Source organism: Nannospalax galili, unplaced genomic scaffold (assembly GCF_000622305.1).
Source record: "Nannospalax galili isolate Female #2095 unplaced genomic scaffold, S.galili_v1.0 scaffold841, whole genome shotgun sequence".
Lineage (NCBI taxonomy): Eukaryota > Metazoa > Chordata > Mammalia > Rodentia > Spalacidae > Nannospalax > Nannospalax galili.
The window spans coordinates 1,121,881-1,144,219 of NW_008345000.1; the positions used below are offsets into that span (position 1 = coordinate 1,121,881).

Consider the following 22,339-nt stretch of genomic DNA (forward strand, 5'->3'; position numbering starts at 1 on the left):
CAAGTGACGACGTCTTCAAGACAAGACTTACCTCACAGTTAATTCTATAAACAGGAAAATGTAATGCTGAGAGTAAGAACAAATGGAATGAATTTGTCAAATTAAAGAGTGGTTGATACTAGATGAAGAAAAAGGAAAACGACACCTATTTCAGCCATGAAAATAATCATTCTAGACTCCTGTGGCCAAGTAGAAAGAGCACTGTACCTGGAGTCCATCCAAGCCCTTACCTCCTAGCGCAGGTCTGACACTGGGTGACTCTGGGTGGGTTTTATTCTTTTGTTTTATGCATTCCTCTGAAAAACGACAAAATAATAGGTAAGTTCTTCAGACTTCATTTTCTGACTGTGATTTTCATTTTGAAGGAAGAATGACACAACTTGCTGACTCCACCTTGCAGTGGTTCTCTGCTCCCTGGGGGAAGATCTAGAAAGGATTTCCCCCATGAGGGAAAGAAGCTGCTATGACAGGACTTGGGCTGAGCATCGATCCAGGAGTGTTTTCTTTTGAGGTACATCGGCAATTCAGCCACTCTCTGAATCATTCACAGTCTGCTCATTCCCTGTGAGCTTATCCTTCCTGGAGTGGTTTTGAAGCGGCCACTTCCTAGAACCTCTTTTAAAGGAGCAAAATACTTTCCACACAAAAATCCAACCAAGACTGACTACTTCAGGTAAATTAATGAATGACACTCCAAGTTTTAAGATTCAGTTCTGAACAATGGTTGCTGAGCCTTTTGCATATTGTCAATGATCTGCTCTGATGAATTTTATTTTAGTTTTCATTCCTGGGCTCCATTACTACAGCTTAGTCCTCTCTCATCTTCCCATCAAACCATCTCACCATCTCCATCAGCTCTGAACCCACCACACTACATACTTTTTTTCTTCTCCTTTCAGGAATTCTGCTTCTAATGACAGCAGGATAAACTCCAAGACCTCAATCCAACCCTCACACCTTTCCCACTGGCCAATCGGAGCCGCCCTTGTCACCGTCCCCCCCACCCCCCATTTCAGTGTTGCGCCTCAGACCCTAGCTCATATTCTTCACTTACTTAAAGCATTCTCCTGCTTCTCAGTCAGCCAAATCTTGAGTCTTCCAGACGCAGCCCAAACCCACCCTCCCTCTGGAGCGCTTTCTCCGTGTCTTGAAGGGGCTACCCCTACTCTGTAGAGTGCACTGCTTGACTCGGCAAAGGCTAAGACACTGTGGTGTTTCCTAACAGGGCCAGGGTATCCTCAGCAGGGCTGAGTCCACTTTTAGTTGACATGAGCTTAAGGGTCCTCCAAATGCTGTCAGATGAATCAAAGTACAAAGGTACGGGGGACAAAGGCTGGCTCTGAAGGGTCTTCCCAGCACAAGACCTGGGGGTCCAGGCTTACTGGGCTTCTGGTGTCCTGGAGAATTGGAGGAAGGGCTGAGGTGGTGGATGGAGTCTGGGGGTGACAGGAATTCAGACTGTACCTGGGAGGCTGCTGTGGGCAGCTTCAGCTCCTCTCACCACCTGTGGTCTTCTGGGTCGTATCTATTACTCTATTTCTACTTCCTGTACCTTCAGCCTGCCCCCCCGCCCCAAAGATCCTTTTACCGTAACTAGAAAGATTGGTAGGAGTTGGATTTCCTAACATGGCAGAGATGTGGGGTTTTCTCTGGGGCCTCATACCACTTGCCCTTAATCTTTATCACAATGAATCAAAGTAAACTTTTAAAAACATTGCAAGTGGCTGTTTGGCTGAGGCCTGGCACTGCATCACTCTGGTGGTTTGTTTGAGTGAGAGTGAAATGATAATATGGCTAGCCCACATTTACTTCTCTCTGACTGTGTCAGGCAGTTGTGAGTGCCAGTCATTCAGTTCTACACTTGATGCTTGCCAACTCTTCCATGTCCAGTTGACATGACCATACTAAACAGTGGAGAACACCTGTAGGGTCAAAGGTTCACCACTGTCACTGTTCGGGTATGGAATGCCTCGCACAGGCTCTATTGTCTGTGCCTGGTACCCAGTTTTTGGTACTAATTTGAGGGCTATGAAGCCTTTAGGAGGTGGGGCCTGAAAGGCAGGAGCAGGTCCCTAAGGACAGGCCTTTGAAGATATTGCCCAGCTCTGGTTCCAGGCTGTATCTGCCTCTGGGTCCACCACAATGTGAACAGCTCCTTGAGCTCCTGCCACACTTTCCTGCCACGACGAACCAAAGTCCCCCTGAAACTGTGAACCCAAATAAACCTTTCCTCCCTTCAGTTGTTCCGTGGAGTAACTTTGCTCCTTTGCCATCACACAGCTCAGGAGAATCAGAGCCTTGCCCTTAGCTAGTGTTTTCATCTTGTTTTGTTTCAGTCTGGGGGAAGCTGGGCAGAGGAGCTTTTTCACAGGGCTGGGCTGAAACTCACATGTCTGTGGGAGGTAGTCTTCGCCTTCCTGACTTCTCCTTGCGCACTTTCTGGAACAGAGGGCCTCTCATTACCTGAAATATGAAAATGGCAAATATTTAATTATTCATTTTCCATAACCCTTAATGAGGGGATTGACTGCAAAATGAAACAAAAGGAGAGTCTGACCTTCAGGCTGTCAGGAAGTGATAATTACTGAAAACCTCAAGTTCCTTTAAACGCACAAATGAGAGGGTTTAACTGATCATGATGCAAATGAGTCATCAGGGTCACTAACTGATTGATCCCATAATGGACAACGAGACAGTAAACATTGTGCTAAAAATACATTTTCTTAATTAGTGCACAGGTGCTCTTCTGTTCCTAGAGGCCTTTAACTCACCCAACCTTTCCAGCTGGAGGGATGCAGGGTTGTGATTTGCAAGGACAGGGAAGGGAGGCTGTGCACAGGAGTGTGGGAGTCCACGGGACCTCAAATGCAGAAGAGCCCTGGCAAGGCAGAGTTAACTTGGAGGCGCATTAACCACACTTTCCACGCCAACTGGTTGGATTTTCATTACTTGGTTCATGGGTTTAACCAAATGTTCGTGGAAGCATTCTGTCGCTTGGCATGTAAACACAGCCTTTTAATCTGACCTTCGCTGTTACAATGGTCATAAATAGCTGCGAATTACTACTGTCGTGCAACTCTTGACTTCATCACAGATTTGGCTGAGCAGATGGGGCCACGTGCCAGGCACCGTTGCAGTACTCATCTTTCCCTGGGCATTTAATGAGCACACTGTGGTAGGGGCTCCCTCCTCACCCTGTTCTCTGCCAGGATAATACATTTTTCAAAGGCCATCAAGCTTTGAAAGTCTCCACACACTGATACTGCATGACATATAAATATATATCTGTTCAGAATATGGTGAAATGAGTCACTATTAATAACTCGGAGTCCTGGGGATCCAGGCAGTCCATTCTGCTGCCCGAAGTCCAGAGTGTTTGCTCGGTGCTTTAGTTTTTAGTTTTTTTAAACTCTGTTCTTGGAGTGCTCCGTACACCTCCTATTTAGATCCACCGAGTACACTGAACTATATCTATGGTCTTACTAGGGCATTCCAGAGCACAGTGGAACAGAGGGCCTTTAAAGCCATTGGGGTTCTTAAAATCATGCTTGCCAAACAGACAGTCCCTACCATAGCAACCACCATCCTTGCCATATATGCAGAAATTGCTAGAGGAAAAGTGAAGGACTTCTCTAAGTTATTTATACCGGTACTAGTATTATACCATTGGCTATTTCTCGAACATTCAATACTTGCAGACCTAGCACTTCTATGGGTCATCGCTAACTCTCACATCAATCCCACACTGCATGTTATTCTTACTTCACAAACCTAGGCTCAGCTGTCAAGGAGCGGGCCTAAGCTGACACCTACAATCCAGCTGGAATCCAACCACAATGCTCTTTGGCATGAGCAACGGGAAACTGCCAGTCAATTATTTCTTACCAGAACTGACAATTTTATGGTTCAACTTAATACTCTAATATGTTGACCTTAAAAGGAAATCTAGAATCTCCCGACATCACAGTCTCTTTCTAGGCTGGCAGTGTGCCGATGGAAGAATGTTCTAATATAGGCCTGGGTTGGGGATGGGACAGAGCAAAAGGTAACGGAATCTACTGTTTCTGTAGCCTAAACTGCCAAAGCATCAAGGTGCTGTAGATGGAGGCTGCTAGGCCAAATCATTTCTCTGAGTTTTCCCTTAGAAATAATGTAAACTCAAATTTCCATTTCAACTCATAGTTTTCGCCATTGATATGGTTAGAATGGGAGAAATTAAGGGGTTTAATGATAGCTATTGCATGGGATATATAATAGCTACTGAGTAGTGAATTAAATACATAATAGTTGGGAATGTTTGTGTTACAAACCTTGCATCAAAGGAGACACAGAAGAGCATCAGTCAGTGAGGATGAATGTGAGGTTGGGGGGTGCAATGTTTTACTGAAACGGAGCTGAAGCAAAACCCCACTGGTGGCAGCCACTCAACTCTCTGGTGCCACCAGCACTCATTCTTTAAAAACATTTTTTTTAATTGATTTTTATTTTACCTATATGGGTGTTCTGCCTGCATGTACGTAAGTGCACCCATGTGTGCAATACCCACAAGGCCAGAAGAGGGCACTGGATCCCCTGAAACTAGAGTTAAGGACCATTGTTAGCCACCATGTGGGTGCTGGGAACCCAGCCTAGGACCTCTGCAAGAGCAGCCAGTGCTCTTAACCACTGTACCATCTCTCCTGTATCCCTGCCCCTTGCAGAATTATTATTGAACCTAGGACCAGTGCCACAGCTCATGTGCTAATCCCCAACCCCAATCATAGTTTGCTCCAGGTAACATTCTGTTCCTTTCTATCTATATTTATTTTCCTTGAAAATAATACAAATAGCCGGGCATGGTGGCACACGCCTTTAATTTCAGCACTCTGGAGGCAGAGGCAGGCAGATCCCTGTGAGTTCAAGGCCAGCCTGGTCTACAGAGTGCCAGGCCAGCCAGCTGGGGCTACAAGGAGACCCTGTCTTAAAATAAGAAAAAAAAGAAAATACAAATAAAAAAATCTTCCCCCAAATTAACACAGTATAATGAATCAAATACCTAGACAATTGTATTTAAGATGGGATACAATGGGGAGGGAGTGCACAGGACAGGGGTTCGAATCCCAGCACCCACATGGAGGCTAACAACCATCTGTTAACTCCAGTTCCAGGGGATCTGATGCCCTCTTCTGGCCTTGTGGGCATTGTATGCATGGGTGCACTTACAAACATGCAGGAAGAACTCTCATACACACACATACAAAAAAAAAATCAAAAAAGTTTTTCTCAAGATTAAATATAGTAAACTAGATTCTCTATATTTGAAACACGATTTTCAAATAACTTTTTATTATTATTGTTTTTATTTATGTGATGTGTGTATTGCCTGCATATATATGAGTGCATCTATGTTGTGCACTGCCTATGGAGGACAGAAAAGAGCACTGGATTTCCTGGAACTGGAGTTACAGATGGTTGTTAGCCTCCATGTGGGTGCTGGGATTCGAACCTGGGTCCTCTGCAAGAACAGCCAGTGCTTTTAACCACTGAGCCATCTCTCCAGCCCCTCAACTAACTTTTAATGTTATTAAAACTGTTAATGTTTACTTAAAAACAAAGCGAAGAAGAAAAGGATTTATCACCACACCCACATGTGGTCTCTCTTTCCTTTCCTTACTAAGCTTACTTCCCATTTAAAAGGTACCAGATTTGATGGACTAGAGACTCATGACTCATGTTTACAGATCCAATATTTTTAATAGGACTCTGAGCTAAGACAAGGTTAATGGTGGCTTTATTACTTGTGAACCAAATAAAATAATGGAAGTGAAGAGTGCTTTAAATATAAGAATGCCCAATATCCTTTTCAGTATAATGACAAGGGTACAGGACAAAAATGAAAACCAAGACAGTGACTGAAGGATGGATGGATGACTCAGCCTATCTCCACATCCACAGTGATTCATCCTGCAACGCTGAAATGTTTAGAAAATAAATCCTACTATTATACTAGAACAGACAAGACCATAATATGGTAGAGAACAAAGCATGCCAAAAGCATCATTTTCTTTTTATTTCTGTGTGACTTTTCAGTGTTCTGGGTATTACTCTTGCCTCTAATGAAACAGGAAAGAGAAATAAAATGGTAATGATAGTCTTTCATATGAAGAGGTTCTTTATGAATGAAAGTTTTTCTAAAATAGCATTTTAAAATAAAATTATGACAGCCAGGTGTGGAGGCACATGCCTTAAATCCCAGCACTCAGAAGGCAGAGGCAGGTGAACCTCTAAGAGATAGAGGCCAGTCTGGTCCAGGTTAGCTGGGGCTACAGGGAAACCTTGACTCAGAACCAAACAGCAACAGCAAAACAAAACAAGTATGTTTTATTACATTCATTTACTGTGTGTGTGTGTGTGTTTGCATATATGTGGGTATGCACATGCCACAGTGTACATGTGAAGGTCAGAGGACACATGAGAGTCAGCTGTTGTCTGCCAGGTGGGTTCCAGGGACTGAACCCAGGCTGTCAGGCTTGGTGGCAAGGGCCTTCACTGGCTGAACTATCTTGCCAGCCCCTAAATCAGTATTTAAGGATAGTTCTGGGTTCTACTGATGTTCCTACACTGGCCTGTTGAAGTTTTTTTTCTGCTCCTTGGTCTTAGGTGGAATCTGTGAGAACTGACCCTTCAGTGTCATATCATGTCCAGTGTGAGCCTCTGGGGCCACTGGCTTAGTGCACCTAACTGCGTTCATGTGAACGTTCTGTGCTGCTGGGTCTTCACTGGAAAGCTGCTTTGTGACTGGCTAGGGATAGATTCCAGCCTGAGGTGCTACAGTTAGAAGTAGCAGTTAGGCGTAGGTAGGTCGTGCTGGCTCAGAAAGCCCTTTCTAATTGCTGATACTGGCTCCTTTAATCACCACTTTGTGAATGGGATTGGGCCAACTCCACTTTTTTTTTCCCCCTGGTCCAAGGAAAAACTAATAATGATTTCCCATCTTCCTCATGCACTCCAAACAGTTCTAGCAGAACTCACAGTTCAGGGGTAATAAAAGTCCAGATAGTGTGGCATAAGGGAAGGAGGGTTTCTAAACATGCTTAGATCAGACATGCATCCATTCAAGAGAATGACGGTGTGACATACACAGCAGACATTGACCCTCATCCCTGTTTCCAAGGCATGTGCATCGCTAGAAAGGTCTGTATCATTTGCACTGTGCAGGGTGGGGAACAGGTAGGGATTGTGAAAGTAAGCAGCCCTTTTTCAGTGTGGGGCTGGCAGTTGATATCATAACTAGATGGTGTGCCTCCTACACTGCATGTCGAAAGTGTATGGTAACTTGTCAGTCCTGGCACTGTGTGTGGCCTTCACACCCCTCTGCTCTTCTAGAAGACCCTGGAAGAGCTAGCAAGCTAAGCATGTGAGAGCCCGAGTGATCTGGGGACCCTTTCCTTCCTGACAGGAGAGCAGGACTGAGCCAAAGCACGGGTGCTAGGGAGAGGGGGCTGTCCCTTAGTCACAGGCTGTTGGTTGCTAGGAATCAAATCTAGCTCCAAGTAACTGAAATTAAAACGAGGACTTCACTGTAAAGATAAAGCTGGTGACTTCACAGTCCCTCTACAAGCAGGAAACCAAGTTCAGCTTCATAGTGACTTGTGCTGGGAAATCTGTGTATCGTTTCCTTCTTTTTCATCTTTGATTTTGACCCAGATACTCTCTGCTCTTTAAAAACATGTCTAGTTTCTTCACTTCACAGACACTCTGCTTCCTCTATTTACAATTTAGAAGTACCAAGTAGTTACTGTTCATGACTTTGGCCTCCGTTCTCCCTGAGCATGGGGCTGTCAGTTGCAGTCCACAGCCTGCCCTGGCCCTTATACCTTGCCTCAAAATCATGAGAGAGAATCTGAGGGTTGTGGTCCATGGGTCTACTCCTAAGGTCATCAAGGCAGGGCAAGAGGGTCAGGGCTGCTTTTGTTTGTCCTTTCTAGCCGAGACTGTGAACGGCAGGAAGGTGAGGTGGCACAGATGTCCCCAAACACATCAACCCAAAACAAGTGCCTCCTCTCACAGGGTGTCATGGGGCTATTCTTGGAGAATATTCTGTCTGTTGGCCATAACCAGATAACCATGTAGAATGGTGTTTGGTGTCAGATTCTCCACCCTTTTCTTCTACTATAAATCATACAAACATACGTACAAACAGACATAAATACACACACGACACAGACACACATAGACACACACACAGAGCTGCGCTCACTGTAGAGGGGGCTGAGATGCTCCATGTGCACTGAGGAGATGCAGCTTGGTGCTGAGGTTCTCTGCATCCATCATTAACGTAGTGTCAGTATTTTAGCCGTCATTGGCATCACATCTTATGCCAGAGCAGTGCTGTAGCCCTCAAAGTCTCTCTTACCAACCAGTCTTCAGTGTGGTGTTCATTAGCTTTACCTGAAGCACGTTTTAAATTTCACCATGAAGTTCCTAAAGTATTCCTGAAATCTGGTGTACCTAAAATTTTCTAAAAGCAGCGTATTAATAACCTTGGATATTATAAACAACGGTAATTCCTGGCTCTGGAAACTCAGTTCAGTGCCTAGAAAGAGAAACTACGCAGGAGGGCTAAACTAAACAGTGTTATCGTTGCTTCTTTTCCCACCGCATGGCTTTCTAGGTGAGCTTCCAGGAAGCTCACTGTTCACCCAGACACGTGTTTGCAAGCTTGAGTCTTTCAAATCTAGTGACAAGGAGCCATTCAGAAAAGGGAGAGGGTGATCACTTAAGAAGCTGTAATCCAGCTGTGTGTCTGAAAGATGTGTTTCCTATGTGTGCATTCATTTTTAGAGACACAGGCTGTTTTAGGTATGTGGGATGGATACAAAATGGGCACTGATCTAGGCATTAGAGGACTTGCATTCAAGTCCTGACTTTACCAATAAACAGTGTGCGAATGTGAGTAAATGCCTTGGCTCTGCTTCTTTGTATTTTTCTCACCTATCAAGTTATTAAAGGAATTAACCAAGAGACTATTAATGGTCTGTGAAAACTGCAAAATACCACTCAGCAAGTGTCTGAGTCTGATTAAATTCTGCACTTCATCAATGAATGAACACTGTTGCCTACCCCTGCCACTAAAAGGATATCACACAAACCTTCATATCTATTTTCAGTACTTCTTTAACCAGATTCCATCTCAAATTTTTAATTAGCTCAGTTGCACAGTGGCTGTGTTCCAAGTTTATTTTTCTAAAATACATGATAGAAGGTAAAGAATTCATTAAAAAGCAAACACATCTTCAAAGCAGATAAGTATTAAAAATAAAAAGATTTACAACGTTCTTTCACAAAAAGTCCGATTTTTTTTTCAGTTTTACAATTAAATTTCGTGCCTCATGTATGCTAGGCAAGTACTCTACTCCTGAGTCTTGTCACCATCCCCCAAAGTCTGATTTTAAAATATTAATTTCTCTTAAAGCAAGGATACATCTTGCAATTCAATTTGACCCACAGACTAAGCAGAGAATCTGTCAGGTATGTAAGGTGCTTCAGAGAATAACAAGACAGAAAACTGGATTCATTTACAGTGAGCTTAAAAGAGGATTTGAGGGGCTGGAGAACTGACTCTGTGGTTAAGAGCACTGGCTGCTCTTGTAGAGGACTGGGATTAACTGTATCCACATGGTAGCTAACAACTGTCCTTAACTCGAGTTCCAAGGGCTCTGACACCCTCTTCTGGCCTCTGACAGCATTGTATAACACGGGTGCACTTACATACATGCAGGCAAAGCATGCATACACATAAAATAAATAATAAATTAAAAAAAGAGAGATAAGCCGGGCATGGTGGCGCATGCCTTTAATCCCCGTGCTCAGGAGGCAGAGGCAGGCAGATCTTGGTGAGTCCAAGGCCAGCCTGGTCTACATAGTGAGTTCCAGGACAGCTGGGGCTACAGGGAGACCCTGTCTCAAAAAGACCAAAAAAAATAGAGATGAGATATGGATATATTAATAGACATGAATTAATTTATGTGAATAGCTGTATACAATGTACTGTTATCTATTAGTGGGTGCATATATTAACAGACAATAATTCTTTCATTCTACAGATAAAGCAACATCAATTTTAAGGATAAATAGATCATGGAAACGAATTAGCCTAATTGGCTAAATAATGCTTATATTTCCGAGTCATGCTTATTCAGTGCTCAAATAGGACAGTGTCTAAGCAGCAGTGACAGTAAGATATTCCTAAAACCCTTGCAATGATGGGATATGGTGCCACACACAAATGGGATTTTCAGGAGGCTGTGGAGGCACAGACCTGTTGCCCAGGAGTGCCTCTGCACTGACTTTCTTCGTACTTCTTCCCTGAGATGAGATATGGTCTTGTCAAGACAAAACACAGCAGGTAAATAAGGAGAGCACAACACTGTAAACATCCCTTCGCACTGAGGCATTAATAACAGGCAGTTCATAAATCACCCCCGACTGCGGGTGCGAAGGTGAAGTATGAGGTTTAGCACACAGCAAGGAACTAAACTTTGAGCTGGGTGTGGTGGCTCATACTTGTAATCCCAGCACTTGGGAGGTGGAGGAAAAAGAATCAGGAGTTCAAGGTCAACTTCAGCTATATAAGGAACTCGAGGCCAGCCTGGAAAAAGGACTTTTGGGCTGGCAAGATGGCTTAGAGAGCCTAGGTTTGCTGCCTGGAGACCTGAGTTTGATCCCCAAATCACATAAAGGTGGAAGAAGAAAACTGACTCACAACGCTGTCCTCTGACCTCCACATGGCACATCATGGCAGTTATATGTGCCTGCGTGCACACATACACACATATTTCGCAAACACAGTAATAATAACAAACAAAAATTTAAAAACCAAGCTTCTCATATGTCTAACCCAGGAATGAACTAAAAACTACTTTCCAGAAAAGGAATGTAAAATATTTATGATAGATATGATAAAGAATATAGTTAAATGATTAGTAAAAAAGATAATTTTGTTAGAGAGCTAGAATCTTTTTAAAAAATATTTTATTATTTTTATCTTATGTGTATGAGTGTTAACGCCTGCATGTAGGTAAGTGCACCTGTGTCGTGCAATGCCTGCGGAGGACAGAAGAGGCTGTCGGATCCCCTGGAACTGGAGTTATGGACAGTTGTTAGCTGCCATGTGGGTGCTGGGATTCGAACCTGAGTCTTCTGCAAGAACAATCAGTGTTCTTAACCTCTGAGCCATCTCTCCAGCCCCCGAGAGCTAGAATCTTTTAAAACACTGAATGAACATCCTAGAATTCTAAGCATCTGAAAAATACATGAAATGAAGAAATGGATAAGTTATACAGCAGTTTGGACACAGAATGACTCATCAATAAGGAGCTATATTGGTGAGCTTGAAAGTGTGTCAGTAGGAGATTCTTGGAGAAAAAAGCAAAGAAGCAATACAAACAATACCCAGAACACAACACATGTGGAACATTCCACATTCATATGTAACTGGAGTTTCAAAAGCTAGAGTAAAATAAACATAAGAGATGATAAGCAAGATTTTCCAAAGACAAAGGCATTAATACATAGATTCAAAAGTAAGGTCAAAATTCAGAAAGAAACAAACAGCTCATCATCAGTCAAATTAATATAAACCAAATATTTTAAGAAGTTCTAAAATTAGCCAAAAGAAAAAAAGACTATTTTCAAAGAAGCAACATTAAAATTTACAATTATAAACAGAAATAACAGATCATAAAAGACAATGTTGTCAACTTTAATTGTTTGAAGAACGTAGTTGCTGTTTAGATGGTATCTTGCAAAACCATCCTTCTTAAGAGAAAGTGGAATAAAAACATTTTGGGGGTGGCTGGGCGTGGTGGCACACACTTTTAATCCCAGCACTCAGGAGGGAGAGGCAGGCAGATCTCTGTGAGTTCAAGGCCAGCCTGGTCTACATAGTGAGTTCCAGGACAGACAGGGAGACCCTGTCTCAAAGCCCCACCCCCCTCAAAAAAAGCATTTTGGGGCAGAATAAAAATATTTTGGGGCAAAATAAAAGATGTTCTTCAAAGCAGAAGAAAAAAATCTCAGATGGAAACGCAGGAAGGAATAAAAAGCATTGGAAAGCTTAGATAGATGATGGACAGACAGACAGACAGACAGATAGATGATAGATAGGTAAGCATTAAAGTTGTCTATACAAAATGGTGATTGTAATGACTGTCCTTGATAGTATTAAATGTATGTAGAAGTAAGCATCAGTGTCTAGAATAACTACTTCAGAAAAATAAAATCATGCATAACAAATTATTAGAGCAAAAGCATTGAATAATATTTTTAATATTCTGAAAGAACAAGAAAAGATGACAAACTAACCTAATATAAAAGGGAAAAGAGGGGCTGGAGAGATGGTTCATCGGTTAAGAACACTGGTTGTTCTTGCAGAAGACCCAGGTTCAAATCCCACATGGCAGCTAACAACTGTCCATAACTCCAGTCCCAGGGGATCCGACAGCCTCTTCTGACCTCCGCAGGCATTGCACGACACGGGTGCACTTACCTACATGCACACAATACACACATACACATAAAATAAAAATAATAAAAAAGGGAAAAGAATATAAAGAAAAAAGCAAGAGGATAGCTACAAGCTCAATATACCAGACACTGTGCCGAGTGCAATAGATAAAATATGAAATAAAGGACGAAAATTGTCAGACTATATAAAAAACAAATCCACATGTATGTTATACATAACAAATGTTTGATATAAAACGGGAGAGAAACGTACCCTGCCAACACTAATGAAAGAGAAGAAGGAAGCTGGCATGTCCACACTGTCATCAGGCAGTGGGAACTGTAAGCAGGACAGTGGCGTTACAGACTTAAATATCGATGTACCTAGTAACGTAGTGGAAAGAACTTCCAAAATGTACAAGTTAACAATCATAGTGAGAAGAGTTAAGACATCTTCAATAACCCATAGAAAAAGCCCAAACAAAAACTCAGTAAGTATATAGATGATATGGACAGCACAGTTAACATGTCTAATTGCTACGTATGTTAAACTGTACCTACTAGTGACCAATTCCTATCATATCAAATGTATCTGAAATATTTATTAAAATCCATATATTATAGCATAAAGTCTGAGCAATTTTAAAATGTTAAGAAATTTCAGAATATCTTCTTTTACTACTGTGGAATTAAATTAGCAATCAAAACCAAAAAACAGGGGGCCAATGAGCTGGCTCGGAGCAGCCTGAAGACGCAAGCTCGAGTCCCAGAATCTACGTGGTAGAAGCAAGAATGGACTCCTGCAAATTTCCACAAATGTCCTGGGACTGCCACACAGGACCTGCGGTGCTCTCACCCCACCCCCAAATCAATACGTTTTTTAACGGAATAAAAAACAATTAGAGGGGTGGAGAGATGGCTCAGCAGCTAGGAGCACTGGTTGCTCTTGCAGAAGACCTGGTTCAGTTTCCAGCACCCACATGGTGGCTAACAAGCATCTCTAATTCCAGTTCCAAGCCAGGGGGCGGAGGTTCATGGGCACTGCATGATATGGATGCACTTACATACATGCAGGCAAAACAGTCATACACATAAAATGAAAAATAAATATTAAAAAAATTAAAAAACAGTAAAAAGGCCAAACTGCCTAAAATTTAAACAATATATTCCAAATAATATATGGGATTTATAACAGAAGAACCCAGAAAATTAGATAATCCTTTAAACTAAATAACAAAACACATTTTCAATGCCTATAAAACAAAACTTAAGGAGAGCTTAGAAGGGAACGAATGGCTTACAAGTACATACTGCATCACAGAAGAAAAAAGATTAAAAACCCACTGTCTTCAATGCTGACCTCAAGAAACTCCAAGAAAACGAACAATCATCAAACTCAAGGAAAGTCACCAGAGAAAAGAAAAAACCGAGGCAACAAAAATCAAACATAGAGAAAATCAAGAAAGTCAAAAGTTAGTTCTTTGAGAGGATTAGCAAAGTTGGTAAAGTTTTAACAAGAATGATTGAAAAAAAAGGTAAAGCGCACAAATCAGCAAGAAGAGCCAAGAAAAAGAAGGTCTCGTCATGGATCACATAAATATAAAAGGGAAAGGAAAGGATAGAAGTAACTTTAGCTGATGAACTTGATAATGTGGATAAAATGGCCTTTTTTGAAAAATGAAATTTACCAAAGCTGACAGAGCACAGAAGGAAAACACAAACACTTCAATAATATATTAAAATTGTAGCTTATAATTGAAGGGATTTTTTTTTTGCCCGAAAGAAAAGTCCAAGCCCAAAGAGTCTTCCAGTGAGTTCTTCCAAATATTTAGAAAAGAATTAAATCCTGTCTTCTAGAATTCTTGAAGAGGATGGAAACAGAAAGAGGGCCTCTCAGAAGTTTTCAAAATATTAGAATAACACAAGCATGACTTACAAACCTTGTTAAGTGTTATGAGAAAGAAAATCCCAACCCTACTTTTCCCTTTTCTCAGAAACAATACTGCAAATTTCTTAATAAAGTATTAGAAAACCAAAATAAGGTCATGTCTGTACAACATTTCTACAGGTTACCATATCCATATATACTTCAACAAACAGAAGATAAAACATATTTACAATGACATTAAAACTCAGACACTTAGAAATTAAAGATGTACAAGACTGAAAATTATATGATGTTACTCAGAAAAACTAGAGTCAAATAAATAGAAGTGTGTACATTGTTATGGTAGAAGACTTGATGAAGTAAACATATTAGCTCTTTCAAATAGTACCTTCTTCCAGGCAATCCTAATCAAAACTCAAGAGGTATGTTGGTTTATTTGTTTTCAGAAATTGGCAAAACTTTCTAAAATTAATATGGAAGTGCCCAAGTCTAGAAGAGCCAAGGCATTCTAGAAGAATACGGATTTATTTAGCGCTATCATCATCATCATCATCATCATCGTCGTCGAAGAGTGGTTGCAATTGGTACAGGCCTGGTACCTGTGCAGTTGTGAGAGGGCAGAGTCCTGAGCAAACCACATCTACAACTACATGACTCTCAATAAAGTTGCCCTGGGATGGTATTGGGCATAAGGTGGTATTTTCAATAAAGGGTGGGAGGCCAACTGGCCAGGAAATAAAGAAAAATGTACTTCTGCTTCAAACTACCACAAACCAACTCCTGATGCCTTGCAGAAATAAAGTGAAAGAAACAGCAAAGCTTTTAGAGGAAAACACCTCTGTGACCTTGGAGCAACACTCTCCCAACTGCAAACCAGAAAAACAAACGGCAGTCATAAAGGAAAAGCAGAGGGTAAAACTGACTGGACTGAGGGAAGAACTTCTTCTCACCCAAAGTGAGAAAGTTGATGGGATAAATTTTATCCACACATTAATTCTTATATATTACACACAAAGACACATACATGATTTTAAAAACCCACAGCAGCATATGGAAGGCCTTGAATGTGATCCCCCAGCACTAGAAGAAGAGAAACAGCTTTTATGCTGGGTGTGGTGGCTCCTGCTTGTAATCTCAGCTCTCGATAGGCTGAGGCAGGAGGATGAAGCCATTGCAAGTTTCAGGCCAGGCTGGGCTACACAATGAAACCCTGTCTAAATAAATAAATGAATAATAGTGCATCAAACCAGAATATATACAAAAAACTCACAAGTCAATAAGGAAAAGACAGCTCAGTAGCAAAATGGACAAAATACTTATGACTAAATGAGCAAAATGGGAAACCAGCAACGCTCATTAATTAATAGGGAAATACATATTGAAACCACAGGAGAGCAACTCTGCTTACCCACCAAGTGGCTAAGATAAAAAAGATGAAAACATGTTAACTATCGGCAAGGATGATTTTCATATATCCCCTTGTGGTAAAATAAATTGGTACAACCACTTTGGAAGGTCGGCAGTTGCTACTAGACCAGAACATGTGGTATAAGCTCTTACTCAATAAACCCATGCTTAGGTATTTACTCAAAAGAAACTGTGATGTGAGGTGTGGGGTACATGCGTGTAGTGCCAGGAATTTAAGGTCATCCTCAGTCACATAGTGACTCAAAAACAAAAACAAACAAAATCAAAAATCCCACCAAACAAAAGAGAAAGAAATGCATACATGTAATAAGTCATTTTTACATTAGTAACACTGTTGGAAGCTGAGCCTGCGATATGGTTCAGTGACGTACTTGCTATGCAAACACTGGGACTGCATTTCATCCCTACACATGAAAGAGCTGCTTGCAATGGTGTAGGCCTGTAATCCCAGCACTGGGGAGGTGGAGACAGGAGCATCTTTGGGACTTGCTAGTCAGCCAGTCTAGCCAATCAGTGAGCTCCAGATGCGTCTAGAGATCCTGTCTCAAAAATAAAGTAGAAAGGAATTGAGGGAACCACCCAACATGGACTTCTGGCCTACACAAACAAGTGTACACACACACACACACACACACACACACACACACACACTGGATGCTGCCCAATGCCTGTTAACAAAATGGCTAAATACATGTCATATAGCTATGCAATGGAATGGCATAGTTACATCTGTGCATGAAACCAAAACTACAGATGAATTCCTCAAACGAGTTTAGTAACAAACCAAAGCCAGACCAAAAGAATACAGACTCCGTTTACAGAAAGTACAAAGACGATCTGTGTTGTGACAAGTCTAGAGACTGGTTGCCCCTGGAAGGTTAGTGGCTGGAAGAGAGCACAGGAGACTTTCATGCTGGTAAAAGTTCTGTTAATCGATGGCTGAGGACTGCAAGCACATGCTGCTGGTCTGCTAACCCTCTTCTGTGCACGATTCTCATCTCATGGCTAACCTTGCTGCAACCTTTATCCCATCGAACTATTTTAGACAGAATGCAGTTTTAAATGTACATATTTATATTTTATTGAGAATCTTCAAAATGCCTGCTTCTCCCGACTTATTTCTGAGCCTTTCTTCTCTCTCCAGACAACTCCTCAGCGTTCTGACAATGCTTTTCTGGCATGGATTCTATGTCCTTGGTCTAGCTGCCTCTCTTCTGATCATCATGATACCTTTCTTCTGTTTGTGTTCCGCCTCCCTACTCTATTAACGTATTATAAAGGAAAAGAGGGGAGATCAGCTTCAAAAGGAACAGCAATGTTTTCACTGGGCAGAATTGGATGCCACTGAATTTCTTGTGTATTAAGAGTTCACTGGGCCGGGTGTGGTGGCACATGCCTTTAATCCAGCACTCTGGTGGGAGAGGCAGGCAGATCGCTGTGATTTTGAGGCTAGCCTGGTCTACATACTGAGTTCCAGGCCAGCTGGGGCTACAGGGAGACCATCTCAAAATGACTAAAAGAAAAAAAAAAGTTCGCTGGGACTGGGGATGTAGCATGAAGCTCTGCATAAATGGGGTGTGCTGCCTACTCCTGTAACCTCAGCACTGGAGAAATATAAGTAGGAGAATCAAAAGCTCAAGGTCATCCTTGGCTACATAGATAGTTCAAGGCCAGTAAATTCAAAGTCAGCATGGGACATATACAACCCTACCCCCAATTTTTTTTAATCACTGAAAGCTAGGAGAGAAAGAGAGAGAGAGACAAACAGACAGACACTCTATGTGTGTGTCTATAATCCTCAGTGCACAGGATGAGGCTGGAGGCTCACATGAGTGAGGCCAGACTGTCTCAAAATAACAACCAAACAAAAGATTTCACTGATGAACTGTTTCATGTTTTCTGTGCTGGGAGGGCAGTCAATCTGTAGTCCAGATCACAGTCATAAGATTAGATTAGCTTGACACCACTAAATATTAAGCTTATCAAATACTATGCTTTACTATTATTTCACAGTCACCAAACACATTTGTGTCTCTATCTTTGGCTGCTCAAGACTTTCTTTCAGGTAGAGAATATGATGAGCCAACATCAAGTTCTGATCCACTGGGCTCTTGCTTTGCTTTAAAGTGATAGGTGGACAGTCTTTTGGTTTATATTTTAAGTCATTCTCCAAGTATGAAAGATACCCTAAATATCAAACGTCTGGATGTACCAGGAGACACAACGCTGATACTCTTGAGGTGACCCCACCTGGAAAGCCACCATCCAGCTTTTCCCAGGACCACCCTGCAAACAAACGGGCAAACATTTTATCACTCAGCGACTCAGTGGATATTCTGCTTCTAAAAACAGAGCCAAAGAGCCAAGTTCTCCTTGACTTCCCCAGTAAAAGGAATTTGGAATAGAAAAATTCAGGTGTCCAAGCATTTTAATAAATATAATCGGGCAAATGGAGGATTCTACGTTGAGAGGAATGTGGACACCGACCACAGTAAGCACGCCTCATCACCATGCTGGTTCTGTAAAGTGCAGACTGGCAACCTACTCAGATTTGCACCCAGCTGCTTCTGCGCAGAAGCTGTCATGGAAACCTACACAGCTCTCGTACCATGTTTGTCTACCACAGTGCAAGAGGCAAGGTGCAGCATGTCAAAACTGCTCTCTGCAGAGAGTGGTTACTGTGTTTTGGTTCTGTTTTGTTTTCTATAATATCCTTTGAGTATTCTCCATTGACTACCGAGACAGCCCATATTCACTCCTAAAGGCTTCCACAGAAGATGTCACCTTATCGGGCATCTTCATGTCCCCAAGGGCTTCGAGAAGCCCAGGTGTGCACACCAGCAGTCTGTCATCTGTAGCAGTAGAGAGGAAGCAAATGTGGACTGGCTGTACTCTGGCACAGTAGGGCTCCGGGGAGCCACATAATTGGCATAAACATACTGTGGTGAGACATTTCCCCAGCTCTGTTTGTTTTGTACATAAACCTAGCCATCAGGTTCAACCAACATTTATTAAACATCTGTGCTGTATCAGACCACGGCCAAGGCCAAGGGCAATAAGACAACAATACTCTTTTACAGCTTTATAATTTCTAAAACCTTGCCCACCTGTCTCATCTGAGGGAACTGTGCAATCAAAGGGAGTCTCCATTTTATTAAACAAACAGAGAAGGTGAGGATCTGAAAGGTTGAGTTACTTAAGATCACACAGCTAAGGAACAGAATGTCTGGGACCAAAATTCACAGATTTAATTCTTCATTCAATGCTCCATTTTACCATATCACCATATTTTGATACATTGTCATTTGGCATTTAATTATGGGGTGTTTTCAGACCCTGGTGCACGCCAGGCACCTTCATTAATAATTCTTTATTGCTTCAATGGGGAAGACGAATCACTGGGTTTATGTTATCATTGCTTAATTTCTTTGTTGTTTGTTTTTGAGGATCGGTCTCCTGTAGCCCAGGCTGGACTCATACTTGATACATAGCTGGGGCTGGCCTTGAACTCCTGATCCTCTTGTCTCTACCTTCCAAGGACTGGGACTACAGACATGCATCCCTGTGCCTCAGTATCATTGCACAATTCTGAGATCAGTTTCCATCTCTGACTATTTAATAGTTTCTCCCGAATTACATTTTCATTTATCTACAATTCACTTTGTTGAGTCAGATATTTTGTCAACAAAATGAGTAAGGACTCAGTTCTGCAAGCACTGCAGTGTTCTGTCTCAAGTATTTCTGCTCTTGGTCATCTCCAGCTTGGAACTGCATTCTATACTCCTTCAGATCCATGTTTATTTCTAATACTACAAATTCCTAGAGGAGAGCAGCCATGTTATAGCTCTGGGAGTGTGGCCAAAACTAACAATATTTGCTGAATGGAATTTAAATTATGGCTGGCCCTGCTACTCCCTAAATGGGGAGCATTAGAGCTAATGGTTAAGCAGGAAACTTGTGTAAGAAAGACCATGGGAAGAGATCTGGCTCAACTTCTAATCTTGGGCCAGTTACACCAACTAAAGCCCGTGGCTCTCATTAGGAAACAGGAGTGTTAACAGGCTCCTTGTAGGTCCTCAGAATTAAATGAGAGGCACAGTGCACTGTGTGGATGAAATTATTATCACGACTGTGCAATTATTATGACCTCCTTCTCTGATCTTTCCAGAACTCCTCCTGCATTATCATGATGTTACCTTTCCCCATCACAAATGGAAAGGGCAGAGTTCCACCGAAGCAAACGACCCATGAAGCATCGACCACAGAAGCCCATGTTTGTTGAAAGCATTTGTGGGAGTGCTGGCTGCATAATGGAGAGTTTATTCTTTTTCTCTCGCAATTTCATCTTATTTCACTTTGTGTCAATGTTAGCCGATAAATGATGATTACTTCAAATTAGATCTTACTTTGAATAATCACATCTGCCTATGATAAATTAATTAATGCTGCAGAAAATCAGTTCTTAAAGGACACAGAACAGGAGACTGAATGTTTCAGATAGTTCTTGAAACTGAGGTTGTTAAATGTTATCTGCATTTATCAGAGAGAGAAAAAGGTAACTCCAGTTTTGAGGTTATAATAGTATTTAGGAATTCAATTAGATGATCCCTTCAGGCTAGTAATGAGAATAATGAAAATTAGACTCCCAACCATTTATGTTCCAAATCATAAGAGGTAATCATAATATTTAGGTTCAAGGTTTCAGCACACTGAGTTTTAAATTGTGTGTGTGTGTGTGTGTGTGTGTGTGTGTGTGTGTACAAGTGTATTTGTAAGTGTGCTAACCCATGCATGCTTGTATGGAGACCAGAGGTTGATGCTGGGAGGTCTTGCCTATCACTCTCCACCTTATTTTTTGGACAGTCGCTCACCGAACCTAGAGCTCACAGTTTCACCGGGACTAGCTGACCTGTGAGCTCCTGAGATCTGCCCATCTCTGTCCCCTCGTGCTGGGATTACAGACACTTGCATCTAACTTTTTGTGGGGGTAATGGCGATACGATTTCAGGTCTCCATGCTTTAGCGGTAGACACCTGACCCATAGAACCATCTCCCCTACCCCATTTTGAGGTTTTAGAGGCAAATTCTGATTTGTGCATTTCACCCTTAAGGCTGAGAATTTTGGACTACTAAAGAAAAGGCCATAGTAATACACGCAGATAATTCTAGCATTTGGAAGGCAGAGGCCAAGGGATCGCCAGTTTAGGTTAGTCTGGGTTATAAAGCAACAAAAGAAGGGGGGGAAGAGGTGGAGAGGAGGAGGAAGAGGAGGAGGATGAATAAGAGGAGGAGCAGGAGGATGGGGGAGGAGGAAGAGGAGGATGATGAACAGGAGGAGGAGCAGGAGGATGAGGAGGAGGGGGAGGAGGAAGAGGAGGTCTAGTTGTTTCTACCATTACATAATGTGACAAAGGAAAACTTTTCTAGTTTCTCACTTCAGTGGATTTCTTTTTTTGAATGGAAATTCTAGTTTTCCAGTGAGATTATGAATGACATTCTCTGAATCTATTTTTTCACTATCTTCCAATTTTTCTACAATAAGCACACAGCAGTTTTAGATTAGGTAAAAGGACTTTAATTATTGATTAATTTATTATTATCATCATTATTAAAGTTTCTCATCAAAGAACAAATGGTGATACAGGCCAGGGAAGCACGTGGCCTTCAAAAAGGCTGGCTACAGACATGCCTTTGGAGAGGATTCAGAGCTGTTACTAGTGAATTTCAACAAAGGATGTTGCGTCCCAAACCTGGGACTGTTGACTAATGACCAGTAGGAACTGTCTCTATTGAGCCTCATTTTAGTCACACTGGAGTGTCTCTCAGCGCATTTATGCATCACAATGATCCTCACACTAACAGTGCCTGGCACACCACAGGTACTTAGTAAATATTTGCCAAATAAAAAACTGCAGTGCCAAGGTGGGACAGCAACTGTTCCCCAAACAGAGGCTATGTCCCTTCCTGCCTGAATAGAGATGGTCGATCCTCTGATACTGCAGCAGGCAATTATTAAAAAGGAGTAGGGACTAGGCAGCAACACGGCAGTGATGCTGACCAACTGGAACTTTACATCGTATTTTTACCATAAAAATATTGCAGAATAGGATATACAGATAAGGAAAGAGAATAAATATTTTAAAAACCACTGGTGATATAGGAACACAACTCTTTCATATAGTGTATGATAATATAAAACATATATATATTTCTCATAAAAATCAGAATTGTACCATTTTCTAATTTTGGCTGTCACCAAATATTGCCCTTTCATGTTATTTTAAATAGTGATATTATAGGACTTCTTAAACTTTCCCACTCATGACCTTTATTTACCCCATAGAATTTAGTGAGATCCCAGATATATAGGTACACAAATTAAACATTTACTGGAATAAAGAATTTATTTTAAGACAATTTCTGGTATATATAATTTTATTACTTATTGGAGATGAAAGGAAATGTGCATACTAATCAGATGAATGTGCTTGTTTATTTTTACATAAAGAATTAAGTCTTGGGGCTGAAGAGATGGCT

At 41.6% G+C, this 22,339-nt stretch overlaps 1 long non-coding RNA gene across 1 annotated transcript in view; it reads right to left on the bottom strand.

Moving 5' to 3' along the window:
• Positions 1 to 240: 240 nt before the first annotated feature.
• Positions 241 to 22,339, bottom strand: part of LOC115071718 — a 30,343-nt gene continuing 8,244 nt past the window's right edge. Inside the window, exons 2-3 of the long non-coding RNA XR_003850805.1 lie at positions 2,390 to 2,463; positions 241 to 296 (exon numbers count right to left, since the gene is read on the bottom strand). This is a non-coding gene — a long non-coding RNA (uncharacterized LOC115071718). The remainder of the gene's footprint in view (positions 297 to 2,389; positions 2,464 to 22,339) is intronic.